Source organism: Rhea americana, unplaced genomic scaffold (genome assembly GCF_003343005.1).
Source record: "Rhea americana isolate MKP2758 unplaced genomic scaffold, rheAme1 scaffold_82, whole genome shotgun sequence".
Lineage (NCBI taxonomy): Eukaryota > Metazoa > Chordata > Aves > Rheiformes > Rheidae > Rhea > Rhea americana.
Window position 1 is genome coordinate 978550 of NW_028187001.1, and position 13159 is coordinate 991708.

A 13159-nucleotide genomic window follows, 5' to 3' on the forward strand; every position below is an offset into this window, starting at 1 on the left:
CAATTCTAGTGTTTAAAAGGTATGGGAAAAATTACAGATGTTTAAATTCAGGAAGGTGTATAAACATTGGTACTGACCGTAAGTGTGTTGAAAACAATTTTTCCTTTTCAGTTTTGCTTGAGATTAGTGGCTAGACTGCTACAGCTTATGTTTAATATATATTTAGTGGTATTAGCAAAACATCAGCTATGCCACCACATGCCACCATTAAAAGGGATCAGCATGTGTGTACACATATGTAATTACATGGATCATAAGTGAAGATGTATTAGCTAAGATCTTTCAGTTCAACYATACAAACACAGAGCCTACAAAAGTCCTTTGGTCTCTAAACATCCAAAGACAAGGAGACTTTACCTATTTGGACATTTGACCAAGAGACTGGCTGGCTGGTAGGGTAATCATTTGAGTAGTATGGTATTGGTTGCACATATTTTGGTCATGTTCTGTTAAATAAACCTCTGCCTTGGCAAATGAGCTGTAGTCTGGTCTTTCTGGAAGCTGATATGGTTGCGCAAAGCATCTAAAGGGGAGATGAGCCCGTGATGCTCTGGGAAGTCTCTAGCTGTTCCCTCCATCCATTACCTCTTCTGAAAGGGGTAGGCTCACAGCCCATAGGCCTACTTCCWCCTGAGCTGCTGGTATTCTGATCCGTGTGTATTTATATCTCATGGAATAGACACAGGCATCACAAAAGGAGTTTCTACTTTAATCACACTTTACTTCTGACAGCACGAGAGAAATGGACACCTGGGCAAAGCCACAACAACAGCATGTTCCAGTTACCRCATCCATTCCTGGGGAACTGGGACTCCTTTCTGGGTTACAGCATCATGTTCAGAAATATCACTCTCTGGGCATGCTTTCCTCTCTGGATCGTTTCTGGATCATGGTACATTCGCACATAACTAGATTCCTGTACCACGGCCGGCCCCGAAGCCTTTGCTTAGTCAGGACATCTTCAGTTCCTATTAGGAATTCCCTCCACTTTTGTTCCATTCTGGAAATATTTTACCCCACAAAACCCTACCTGTCTGCTACCAGACTGGAGAAAAGGGGCCCACTACCTGGGATGTAGCCATCCCATTCTTTGGTAGAAGCAAAATTTCTTCAGATGTTAATATATTTAGCAACAATTCTAGCCAAAGTTAGACACTCAACTGACTATGACTGTGATAGAAGGAGTATAAAGTAAGAATAAGGTACAGGTAGATAATTCAAATCTATAAAAACTTCATAAAATTAAGCAATTTCATACTCAAAGCCTCCAAACCAGCATAACCCTTTTATTTCAGYTATGCACCTTATCCTTTCCTTGTATTCTTAAAGCTTGTAGAATAGTTCCAGATGTAGATTATTTTGAGCTGTTAGATGGGAAATTCAGGGAATAGGTAAGTGATGAGAAGAGGTTATTACATCTGCACACAGTGGGGAAAAAGCTACCACTTGAAAGAAGTACTACAATCACTAGAATCACAGAGCTTTATATTCCCTGAACTCTACCTCATCTACATCACTATCTTGCACGAGAGTTTTTGCAGGGTTAGGCCCAGGTAGGGGAAATTAAGATCCTCTCCAGTGCAGGATCTTTTGTGCACTAGAATTTAGGTGATGCAGGGGGCTTTGCCCAAGTCAGGGATTAATTTCACACTGTTGGTATACACATACATATATAAATACTTATATGTTTGTGTGTGTATGTGTACATATATATAACCAAATACATCTTTTACCTTTTTCATTTAAAAAGTCTCTCCCATCACTAGATATGGGAGGGCAGGGTGGGAGGGCAGGAAAAACATCTATTAAGGGACTTATTAGAAGTGATCATCGTAGCAGGCATCCAGAACAAGAGCTTCCTCTGTACTCTTTAGAGGAAAAGATACTCTATTTGGATTCACAAACTAACCACAAAGTGAAGGAAAAATAGGCTGATGCTCTCTCTTCAACTGGATGTTACAGATGCAGTTCCTAGGCTTTTCTAGAAGTGAAGCTTTGTGGTCCTTATGACGAATGAGACCTTATTTTCAAAATATGGGTCCATAAATATTTTTCTTGCTTCTTGGGAAAAAGCAGGTTTCTGGGGCTCCCCACCCTTACCATGTGTTCTGTGTGGTGTTTCACCATGGCCCCCTCCAGCACATGCACACCTTCTCCTCAATGAATCCTTTTCTGTTTGCTTACCTTGCAGCAATTTTCCATGTCAGATACATTAACAAGATTGGTACTATTTATGGTTCTAAGCAGTCTAGTTTTAAAGCTTCCAACTGAGTTTTGTCATAGAGGCACACTGGGTAACAAGGCAGAATTAACAACTCAGATAACAGAGTGAAAAACAAAGAACTGCTTTTCTCTGTGGTTGTAAAACTGTATTCCTTTCTCTTTGCTGTGGTTTTCCCCACTACTGTATGGGTGGCCAAGAAATCAGGATGTGAGGTTCCCAAGACCATCGCTGTAGGACCCATACTATTTTCTTCCAGAATTAAAGCCATATTGGTTATGCCTACACCAGCAATCAAGCATGAGTCACAGCTCATTTTGCAATCAGACGCAGCTACCCTGCTCTCAGGTGCTCACAYTTGGGCTGGGTGAGCTCTAAGGTGCTTCTGAGGGACAGGTCAAGCCCTGAAATACTACATTAGTGTGTGCCCACGCTCTCCTACATCTCATTTGAATGGATGGGACATGTCCAGAGCTGAGACTGTGAGACTGTAGCCATCTTCTCTATTGACCAAGAATCATACTCCTCTGAGTTGTGTTGCAGATACCCTTAAGCTGATATGAAGTCACTTTACAGTAATAAGTAGCTAGAAAACTTATGTCAAGAGCTTGGCAAGTTTACAATGCCAAGCAGCAGTTTGGACATACATACAAAGGCAGTGCATTGGCTTTGACCTGGTACGGCAAATACACCAGCAAACAAAACCAACTAGGACAACTTGCCTCTTTCAGCATCATTTTCCTCCRAATGAAAACACCAAGCTAAATGTAGCTCCTCAGATAAAACACCATAAAATCAGAGTATTGTGATAGGGTCTATATAGCCTTGCTGGGCTACCTATGTTCTACAAAAACAGAACTAGCTACATAAATCACTTTGTCTTTGCTCRGATGCAACCATCTTGTATGGATAAAAGTGTATAGTAAAGTTGAATATATGATATTCAACATTATATTCTGTTTACATAATATCTTATAAGCTAGTCACATTTTTTTTCCGTCAAAGGTAAACTTTTGTAAATAATTCAATAAAACGTTCTACTCCTCCCACTTGCTAATCAGTTTTTAAAWTGAGCATGTAGTTATTGATCCCAGAAGAGATTTTATTACTATTTGCAGGTTTGGACAAGTATAATACAAGGATACAAATCACAGAACTACAGAAAGTGTTTGGAAAACTGAACACAAAATAGGGGTTCATGTTTTAATTTAACTTTAGAGCCTGAGCTAGGAACCCTAGATTTCCTTTAGTGTTAATGAAGAGAAATAGACAATTTAAATGGTGATTCATCTGACCTATTTAGACCTCTGTTTGAGATTATATGAATTGGGCCTCTAAGTGCCTATAAAGGCATTTCACTGGTTGAAAGGGATTCTCTTATGACAAACTTATACCTCAGATGACAAGCTGAGATATAGGTATGCATATGAATGAAGCCCACTTTAACAGGATGGCTGAAATTCACAGTTAAGTGACTCAACTCTTTGGTTGTGCACTACTGCACACTGCACAGCCTCTGGATGCAACAATTTAGGAAGAAAGGTCTTCACTTCTTCACATGAAAGGATCGTTAAATAAGCAAAATGCAGTCCCCAGCCCAAGATTTGCCTAGAGCTAGGGGCTATTGCAGAATCCTAAGCAAGCATCAAGAAGTACATATGGCAACGTGCAGCACAAATCGACCTCTAAATCAGGTCCTCCAGCATAAGTCCAATGTTGGCCTATGCTTGAACTGCAAGACTAAGTCTTTGGGGTAAGTATTTCTCAGAGGAGAGGATTTTAATAGAGAGCTCTGGCAGATTTAGCTTCAGTGATCTAAGCTTTTGCTCCCCRTATCTGCCTGCCCCATTCCCCACTTTCAGCAGACGTTACCCACATCCTTGCAAGGGATGGCAGTATGGGCTGTATATTGAAGCCTCAACTGCCTTAGTGCGCAGTCCATTATACTAGCTCAAAAATCCGTAAAAGTTATTTTCTTTTACTAATCCTCCAGCCTCTAAACTCGAGCCCTGAGACACTAGTACATGTCACATTCTACTGCCGCCCCTTCAAGGCAGCAATTTCCAGCAGATGAGCAAGGCAAACATCTGGGACAACCATGTTTTAAATCAGGGCAAATAAATCTGTTAGAGTTTGCCCTCAGGAGTACTAAATCATCAGTGTCATTTCTGGAAATACCTGAGATTTCTTTGGAAAGGTGCTATAAAACATGTGAGCAGACACAGAGTGAAGTGGTTGTTCCTTGAAGAAACTCAAACTTGTCCAGTTCTCATATCTCTAATTTCCTTTCCTCAAATCAATTCTCTTTTCCAGAGGCTTTCCTTTTCTTATAGTTATTCTGAACATGTAATGTTTATATCTTCCTTTTTCTCACCCCCACAGAAACTTCATGTTGCAAATATCCCATCACCCTGGCTAAGGGATTGAACAGACTTCTGCAACTAATTGTTATCATCTCCCTTATGTAGGTTGGCAGTTTTCAGGAAAAGTTATGCACTTAACAAGAGAATYTCACAAATTACCGCCTAAATCAAAGCTGACTAATCCTGAAGGAAGTAGCAAACACCCTTTAGTGTTAGTAGCGTCTAGATCTGAGGTTTTTATTCATTGCAGATGTACAGAAGCACCCAGATTTTCCAGATAGCAAGACAAACTTAAAATGAAAATTTCTAAGAGTTCACACACAGGCTTCTTCTATTTTATCTGTGGCAAAAGAGGGATTAGGTGCATCCTCCCCACTGAGATAAAAACAGTAACACTCTCTTTTTCACTGTCTGGTGTCAAACAGGTGCCAGCGTACTTACCTGCATAGGTTTCTTGGTGTACTGGAAAAGAAGTCTTGGCACTGTTTTCCAAACTGTCTTTAAACCCTATATACCACAATCAATGAAAAAAAAAAATCTAAACCTTGGAAGTTTTTCAAATATCACGATTCCAAGGGTTTCTCAGGATTTTTCAGCTTGTGMTATGGATTGCAATTACATTTTGTCAATACTGCCAGAATAATAATGTTATAAAATGATCTCATGCAACAAGTACACCACAGAAGGCAGATGTTAGATGTAATTACAGCAAGAACTTTAATCTCGTACTTGACAGCTGTGGGTTTTCTGAGGACTCCCACACTGGGCCCTTCTAGTATTTTGCCAGCTGCAAAGTGGTTCTGTCCAGCATCAGATTTCTAGGTGAAATCCAAATCCCAGCATTGAGACACATTTCAATTTCCTTCTCCTTCTCCTTTCTAACTTCCTTATGATTAATTTGAAAACATTAGAGATTCTTTGGCTTCCCARCAAATCTTTTTAGTTCCCAAACTTTCTAATAGAAAATAACCATTTCTGAGAAAAGCAAAAAAATTCTCACAAAGGCACTAGTTCTGTCAAAAAAATCATCTCTTAAATAAAAAGTTGTAAGAGTTTTCCATCACTCCCACTAATCAGGTTAGCAGACAGCCATCGATGAGAAAAACCAAACGTGCAACAGGCAAATTCAGTGCCACGGAGGTTGGCGGCATCTGCCCCGCTAAGCAGTGTTCATGATGGCACATCCCAGTCAGAGGATATCCTCACAGTAAGGTGCAGCCTTAAAGTAGGGTAGCAGACTGCCAGCAAACACCTCATCCTTCAAGCCTGAAGGCCTATGACAGCAGTCTTAGCAAACCAAGCAACTTTTCCATGTCCCATCTGCTTGCTCTCTTTTTCCACTTCCTACCTGGAGGCAGGAGGCACCAGCAAGAACTGCTAACAGGTATTGGAAAGGCAGATGGGAAGCTGACAAGAGCTCTTGGGATGAAGGTATCTAGTAACAGGGCTGCTCTGCTCCATGTGTTTCTCTTCCCCCGTTATTCTGGGGTTAAATGTTCAGCAGTCTGACACACTGTATTGCAATAAGCTCTTTTCTCTCCTCTCATAMGCTGGTTTCTCAATCTTCTTGGAGGCTACCTCTAGAAATATCTCTCCCCTGACTGTCTTTCCCCACTTCTCCCTGTGATGCTCATGAGGGAAATTACCAACACCCTGCYGCTAGCGAATCCCTTAACACTCATCCTGAACTGTTGCTTGTGTTGGTGGCCAAAAACGGCCCGCTGAAAGCTACTCTGCCAGCTCCAGTGCTTGGACAGCAAGGGCAGATAAAGAAAAGGTCTTTGCATTTTGCATTTGGTTCTGTTCCCTTCAGTATCCTCCTGGCATAGCAGATGTCATCACTCTCTTTTGGTAAAGGTTATTAAGAAGTTACTAAGATGGTATACGTACTTATCTTCCTGCACTGCTCCTGGAACAGAGCTTTTGGCTCTGTGAAAGAAAGAGGTCTTTTGAAAAAGTCTAAGTCAAGCCCAAAGGATCTGAACTACTTCCAAAAYTGTCTTTAGTCCCAGCTAATCTACATAATTGATATTGGACAGCTTAGCTGTTCAGACCAGGAACTATCCCTATTCTCTGTCTTGCATGATAAAAGTGCTTACCTGGGACTGTAATAAACATCCATCTATAGCATTAGTGTGTCTTGGTGTGCTTCGTTCGCTGGTCCCTAGCACCAGCTTGGCTTTTGTTTTGTGCRAGGCCGGAAATCCAAAAAAACAGTTAACAAATGCTGATTCACAGCACTCATAGAAATGAGAGCATAGTGACAAAACAAAGATTTTCACGAGTAACAGCCCATCCAATATGGCTGCTTATCCGAATATCTGACATTGGAGCAGAAAGGAAACGGCCTCAGGAAACCCAAATACACTGTAAAAGGGTTACCAGAAGTTGAAGTATGGAGAACAAGGTGTGTGAGCAGGGCTATCCGACCCTGTTTCCACCRGTTGTGGGAGAAACCACACATGCAGGGTAGACTCCTGACAACCTCCTCCAAGGCTGCATCCCAAATGCCCTGCAGCTACCCTTCACATCAGGCCTGGGTCTTCTCCTGCTGCCACAGCAAGAATAACACAGCCCCCAGTGTCCCTTTTGGCCGTGTACCTGACTTTGCTCTGTTGAGAGGCAGGGAAAGGTTTGCATCCAGTTCTTACCCTTGTAACAGTGCAGGGAGGTGTCRGGGGCTGGTGAAGACCAACGCGCTCCCGCAGCCTCCCAGTCTGCACATACCTGTGACCACTCAGWGGGGCCTGCTCACCCAGCAGCCATCATCCTCAAGTCTGACCTCTAAGTTATCTTCAGCTAGAGACCACAAAATGGCATCTCATTCTTCATTTTGAAAATGGAAATATGTTGCAYCCTGATTTTATTGTCCAGTCACCTCTCTTCCAGATGCCATTCAGGCAGATATCTGAGGATCTGGGGCAACCTTCTCACTCAGCTTATTGTTTCTTCTGATGAAGAACTTTGTTAGAGAATTACCCTGACAAAGTGAATTATTTGTTAAAATGTCTCAAGGATGAGCCTTTTAGCTGATATGTCTGAGATACAGCYAGACAAAAAAGAAACAAAATCCCTAACATGTGATTTCATGGCCAGTGGCAAAAAACATATTTCTTCCCAAGCTGTTGCAAGCTTATCTGAAAAGCTTACATATTTCTCATCTATGTACAATGATACTCACTAGACAAGGAAATTTTCTGCACAGAATGAGTCATTTCAGCTCAAAGATGTTAATAAGTGTCAAACAAGCAGAGTAGCTGCAGTGCCTTGCAAGAGTGGCTGCCTGTTGTGGGTGGAAGGGGAACCCTTCGGGGGTAGAAACCACTTACTGCTAAGAAGAAACCAGTGTCAAGCTCAGAGTGAAATTTCTTGCCCCATCTAAACTGACAGCCCATGGGAACTTGCTTTTGGGAGCAAGCTGACAGATTACTTGTTGGTATTGCTTTAGAAGAAGCTTTCCACTGAAGCTTTAACAAAACCTGACCCAAAATATCTGTCCCACAGTAACTGTGTAATTATTCAACAACCYTGTGTTTCACATATATATACTTTTCTCCAAATCTGTAATGACATTGAAAGCACAAGTAGCAAACCAAAATAATCTTATTCACTAATTAATAGACAGTCTGAATATTTGGGGATGATTGGTCTTTAACAGKTACTCACTGATGAAAGGCACAAAGCTTCTGGGACAAAACCAAAGTATCTTTACATACATCTCAGGCCACAGGCAGCAGAAACTAACCTCCTGAAACTGTTAAAAGCAAGCATCTCTCTATAGGATAATGAGACACAAATAATAAACAAAGGATGTGCCTCTCGGCCACTGATGGATGTCAGCATGAACGTAGGATGAACGTAGGGTGGAGACAGCATGAAAAGAGAACACTAGTTGCTCTGTTTATGCCGTTTTTGAGGATGATCTTTAAACAGTAGCAATTTGTGACGGTCCATCTGTAAAGTGGACATGTTCTTTTAAACTTACTTACTGCTGAACTTCTTAGTCACTGCACATTCTGTGCCCCCCTTATGTGTCCTGTCCTCTGCCAATGTTACACTATTACTATTCTTCATTTAAAATTTCACTCCCAGCTGCCATAACTAGCTGTTAGTTTATCTTTTTTGCTGTTAATTCATAAAATCTGAAGGAAATATGCCATGCTCCCACTGTTAATAAGCCCTGACATAGCAGAGAGCTACCACCCTTGTGGGAATTGCTCCACCTGCCTCAAAGGAAATACAGGGCCATTGTCACTATATAACATTCCTTTCCTTGTGGCTAACGTGAAATGGGCATTTAGTCAGCATCAAATGCAAGAAAAGTGCAATGAACAAAGATTTTTAACATCCCAGCTCATTTCTAAACTATTTTTCTCCAGGATCCAGTAAGTTTATACACTTCTTCAAATACGAAGCATAATGGGTGTTTCCTACCACCAACTCAGAAAAAAAGCACAATGGTTGTTACTGATTACCTTGGAAAAAAAAAGATCTGGATTAATGTTCGTGAAGATGGTAGAGTGTGACATGGGCATTATAAAAATGAGTAAGTGAATAAGGCCTGTAGAGTCTTTAATTCTTCCCTTTCTAGGAAAAAAAAAAAAGAAAAGGAAAAAAAAACCACCACCTTTTACTCACAAAGGCTCCTAGAATGGAATATAAATATCAGAACAAGTTTTCTCTGGAAATCTCCCTCCCTTCCCATTCTGCCCAAGTCTACATTGTTATGGCATGTTATTCTCTATAGCTAGCAGGTAAACCTGGCAGGAGATATTCATCCACTGTAAAAATATACTGTCAATAAGCCCTAGGTAACATATGGCTGCATATGCGCAAAAGGCTGCAAAATTCCCCTACAGCAGGTCAGGCACCACCCTCAGGCAGCAGTTGTGGTGACAGCAGCAGCAGCTCCTGGCCCTATGCAAGAACAAAAATGCACGGAAGAAGCAGCAAACCTCCAAGCCTTGCTTCCTCCCCGAGCCTTGGGGTGGACACAGCAATAGAGCAGCTCCCTGTGAAGCCAGCTATACAGGAGACCTGCATTATCACCACATTTTTCTAAAATATATGATATAGGTCAAAGCATGGCCTTGGTTAGTGCAAATACTGGGTGAGGTTCTGTGGCTTGCATTACAGAGGAGACCAGATGAAACCACCAAGGCCTCCAGGCCTAAAAATCTATTAAAGGCTAGAATATTTTTATTCTCTTTCTGTCTCCAAATCTTTTCCACTAGATCTTTAAATCTGGAGGAAAGGGTGAAACTAGAGAGTTTTGTGTATTCATTCATTAGACTATTTCAAGGAAACACGGTTTTAAGCTGGCTCCAAACCCTGTCTTCCCCACAAAGACTTGTTTGAGAGTCTCATCTTATTCCTTGGTCTTAAACACTTCACAGTTTGGTGCAAGTTGTAAGTAAGTGCATTAAATCCCTTGTTACTATAAATATAAAATTCAATGTATTTTTTTCATAGTTAGAACATTATCATATTTCTCAGAAGTCAGTCTTGTRCTTGAATGAAAGTGAGCTGAGACAGTGTTTGGGATTCTGGTAACCCAAACTTGTGGAAGATAATATCACAGACTAAGTGAATAATGACAAAAACTGCTCTGTTGACTATGAAGTGGTTTTTGGTATTTACAATGGTTTTATTCCGATTGCCATGAAGTAAGGCTGTGAATAAGTGCTTAAGTCTAGTTTCACTGAAAAATGAGTTGAAAAGAGAATCTCCACACGTGTGAAGCTTTGTGCATTGGTAGCAAGTATACATATTTGAGTTGCAATGGTTTGTTGACTACTGTGTTGTTTTGGCTGATCTGTTAAGGAAAATAGTAGAAYGACATGCTCTGCCGTTCCATCTCTCTCCCTCCTTTCTAGATGTTTTTCTCAATTGAACATATAAATGATGTTTTCTTCCACAATTCCTGATACCTTTAACTGAAAATTTTTCATTCTCAAAGCTGACACAGTTTTCTGTTTCCCTACACATTATGAGTTTCCACAAATGATAAAAAGTATATAAGAATTTTCAAGAAACACAAATCAAAATAGAAGGTCTGTGTAGAATAAACTATATTTGACATTAACATATTATACATCTCTTCCAGAATATTAAAAAAACACAATGATTTTTTGTTCACAATGAACTTTTTTGTGCAAAAAGTTGATTTCAGAAAAAAAGAATACAAAGACATCATAAACCGTCAGCCCAGCCAGATTTTCAGCTAAGAGTCAGTGAAGGTGTTTGGTTTTCAYTGGTATCAGGCCGAACAGTCAGTCTCATCCCACTGCCCTGCTGGGGCACACCACTAGTGTTTGCAATCCAGTAAGTACTAGAGGGGGCTGTTTAATGCCAATAGCAGCCTGCCTCTGTGCCAGCCGATCTCTTTGCRCCTCTCGCCCAGCAGTGTTTGCAAAAAATGATGGAGGGCGAGCAGCACAGAGAGAGGGCACCCCTCCCTTCACAACAGCTTGCACGTGGGCAGTGCAACACCAATTTCTATCATAAAACGAGGGACCACTTCCCATCGGAAGACAGAGTAGGGGGATATAAGCCCCAGTTAGCACCATCCTAAGTGGCACATGCTTGTCCTGTCTCATGAAGTGGGAGCACTCAGGTGGGCAGATAGCCCTCCCGTTTGGACTGTGTCTGCCCGGGAAGGAGAAGAGTCAACATTTCAAGGCAGACATGCAGGATTTCAGCACCTAGAGCGTGGCCACAAGTTTCAGAAGCTTTCCCTTCTTTCTATTACTTTTTRTTGGATAGACAGAAAACCAATCAAAAATCAGGGATTCACACATCTACTATAAAAAGTTAAGTACTAGGCAGGATTTCCTGTCAAGAGATCGAACCAATGGGCTGGTCAGGAGACCAGAACTGGGATCTTTTAGGGTTTGGGCTAGAATGCAACATTTCTTTTGCTACTGATGGTCAGAGTCATTGTTTATTAAACCCTTTCAAAATATGTCAGTCTATTTGCTTTCACTGTCACATGTTCCTGATGGGGTAGCCTGTAAGTCAGTGTGCTTGCAGATGAGAATCTAGGTAAAGGCACTTGCAAGCTGTGCAGAAACCTGTGGCGGCAAGTGTAGGACTAGAGCATTGAGGCAGCAAGGAGGCTGAAGCAAGAAGAAAATTACCACAACCATCTTTATGAGTTAGTGTAAACTGATGGCAATTGTGATAAGATGCTTGCAAATAAGATGGTTAGAGATGTGAAATGAATCTTTTGGTAGAATGAACATAGATAGGAATATTACTTATTTTAGAGTGAAGATAAAGACAGGAATGATACGAAGCCCATTTAACTTTGTTTTGATTTGAAGTAAGCAATGATGGGGACATATTAAGTAGTGAATGGTAGCTTGAAATCAGTGCTTGGTTGGTTTGACACCTGTGAGGTCTCTATCACCAGCATTTCTGAGTCCACACTGGCTYACTCATAACATATGAATAAAAAAACTGAAAAGCAGCCCAGCAGATTGAGAAATATAAAAGGAAATATTTTGGTTTTATTCTGTACATTAGCAACCTATTTAAATCACTTCTGCTCAAGACCAACAGCTTTATGGCTAATGAACATCCATAGTCCAAGCTCTATTCTAAGCTACAAGTCAGTGTCTGTGCTTAGAATCAGTAAATGATGGTGGCCAGAAAAAGACTTTTCCTTTAGCCAGGATATTCTGTGATCATTCATGAAGAGATATGCTACACTTTTCACTAAGGTGGACACTACTAGCAATTGTTGGGGAGAAAGTCATATTGATGTGGTATAACAGCAAGTATTTCAGTACAGAAAAAATTTATGTGTTCCCCAAAAAAACATATTTAACCTAAATAACTGGTTTCTGAATGATCACAGAATTCCAGAAAAGATGCCACCTATTCTGAAGAACAGAGACCATGTAAGGTTGGTTAACCCTTCTCCCACCTGAGGGAAAAGCAGCTGTATTCATACCTGATGTTTTTCAAACTCGTTCTGAAAAATCACTAAGGAGATTCCATAGTCTCCTATCAAGTTATCCCAGTGCTATCCCAGTGCTTCCCTAGCTTCACATGAGACAGGGCATATTCGCAAAAAAGTGAAATACTCTCTCCCACTATTTCCTCAGTAATACTTCCTTGCGTTGCTACAATGCAAAGCACTGTTGATGAAAATTAAATGTTTTTAATCTGAGCCACTTTTGAGATAAGAACAAGAAAGTCTAAGTAAAGTTTCCRACAAAATTTCTTAGCATCAGGACTTCCAAACTTCTGTTCTGATTTTTTAAAACTATATTCCCTCAGAATCTCTGACATGAAGAACTTCAGGAAGAATGCTGTATCTAGGAGACAGCAAAGGCAAGGTGATTTTTTGTTAGGAAGCTAATATCAGCAATAAATATAGGGCAGCTTCTGCTGCTTCATAACATAAACCTTTCCAAGAGGGGAGGCTTTGTATTTCCTTAATGAAGATACATTATTTCAATTTAAAATCCCATGCAAGTGAAATACTGCGTTCACTGATGATTGCAGTAGGAAATCAATTCAATATTACACCTTCCAAAATAGATCCCATAAATTGTCTTAGTTCCTT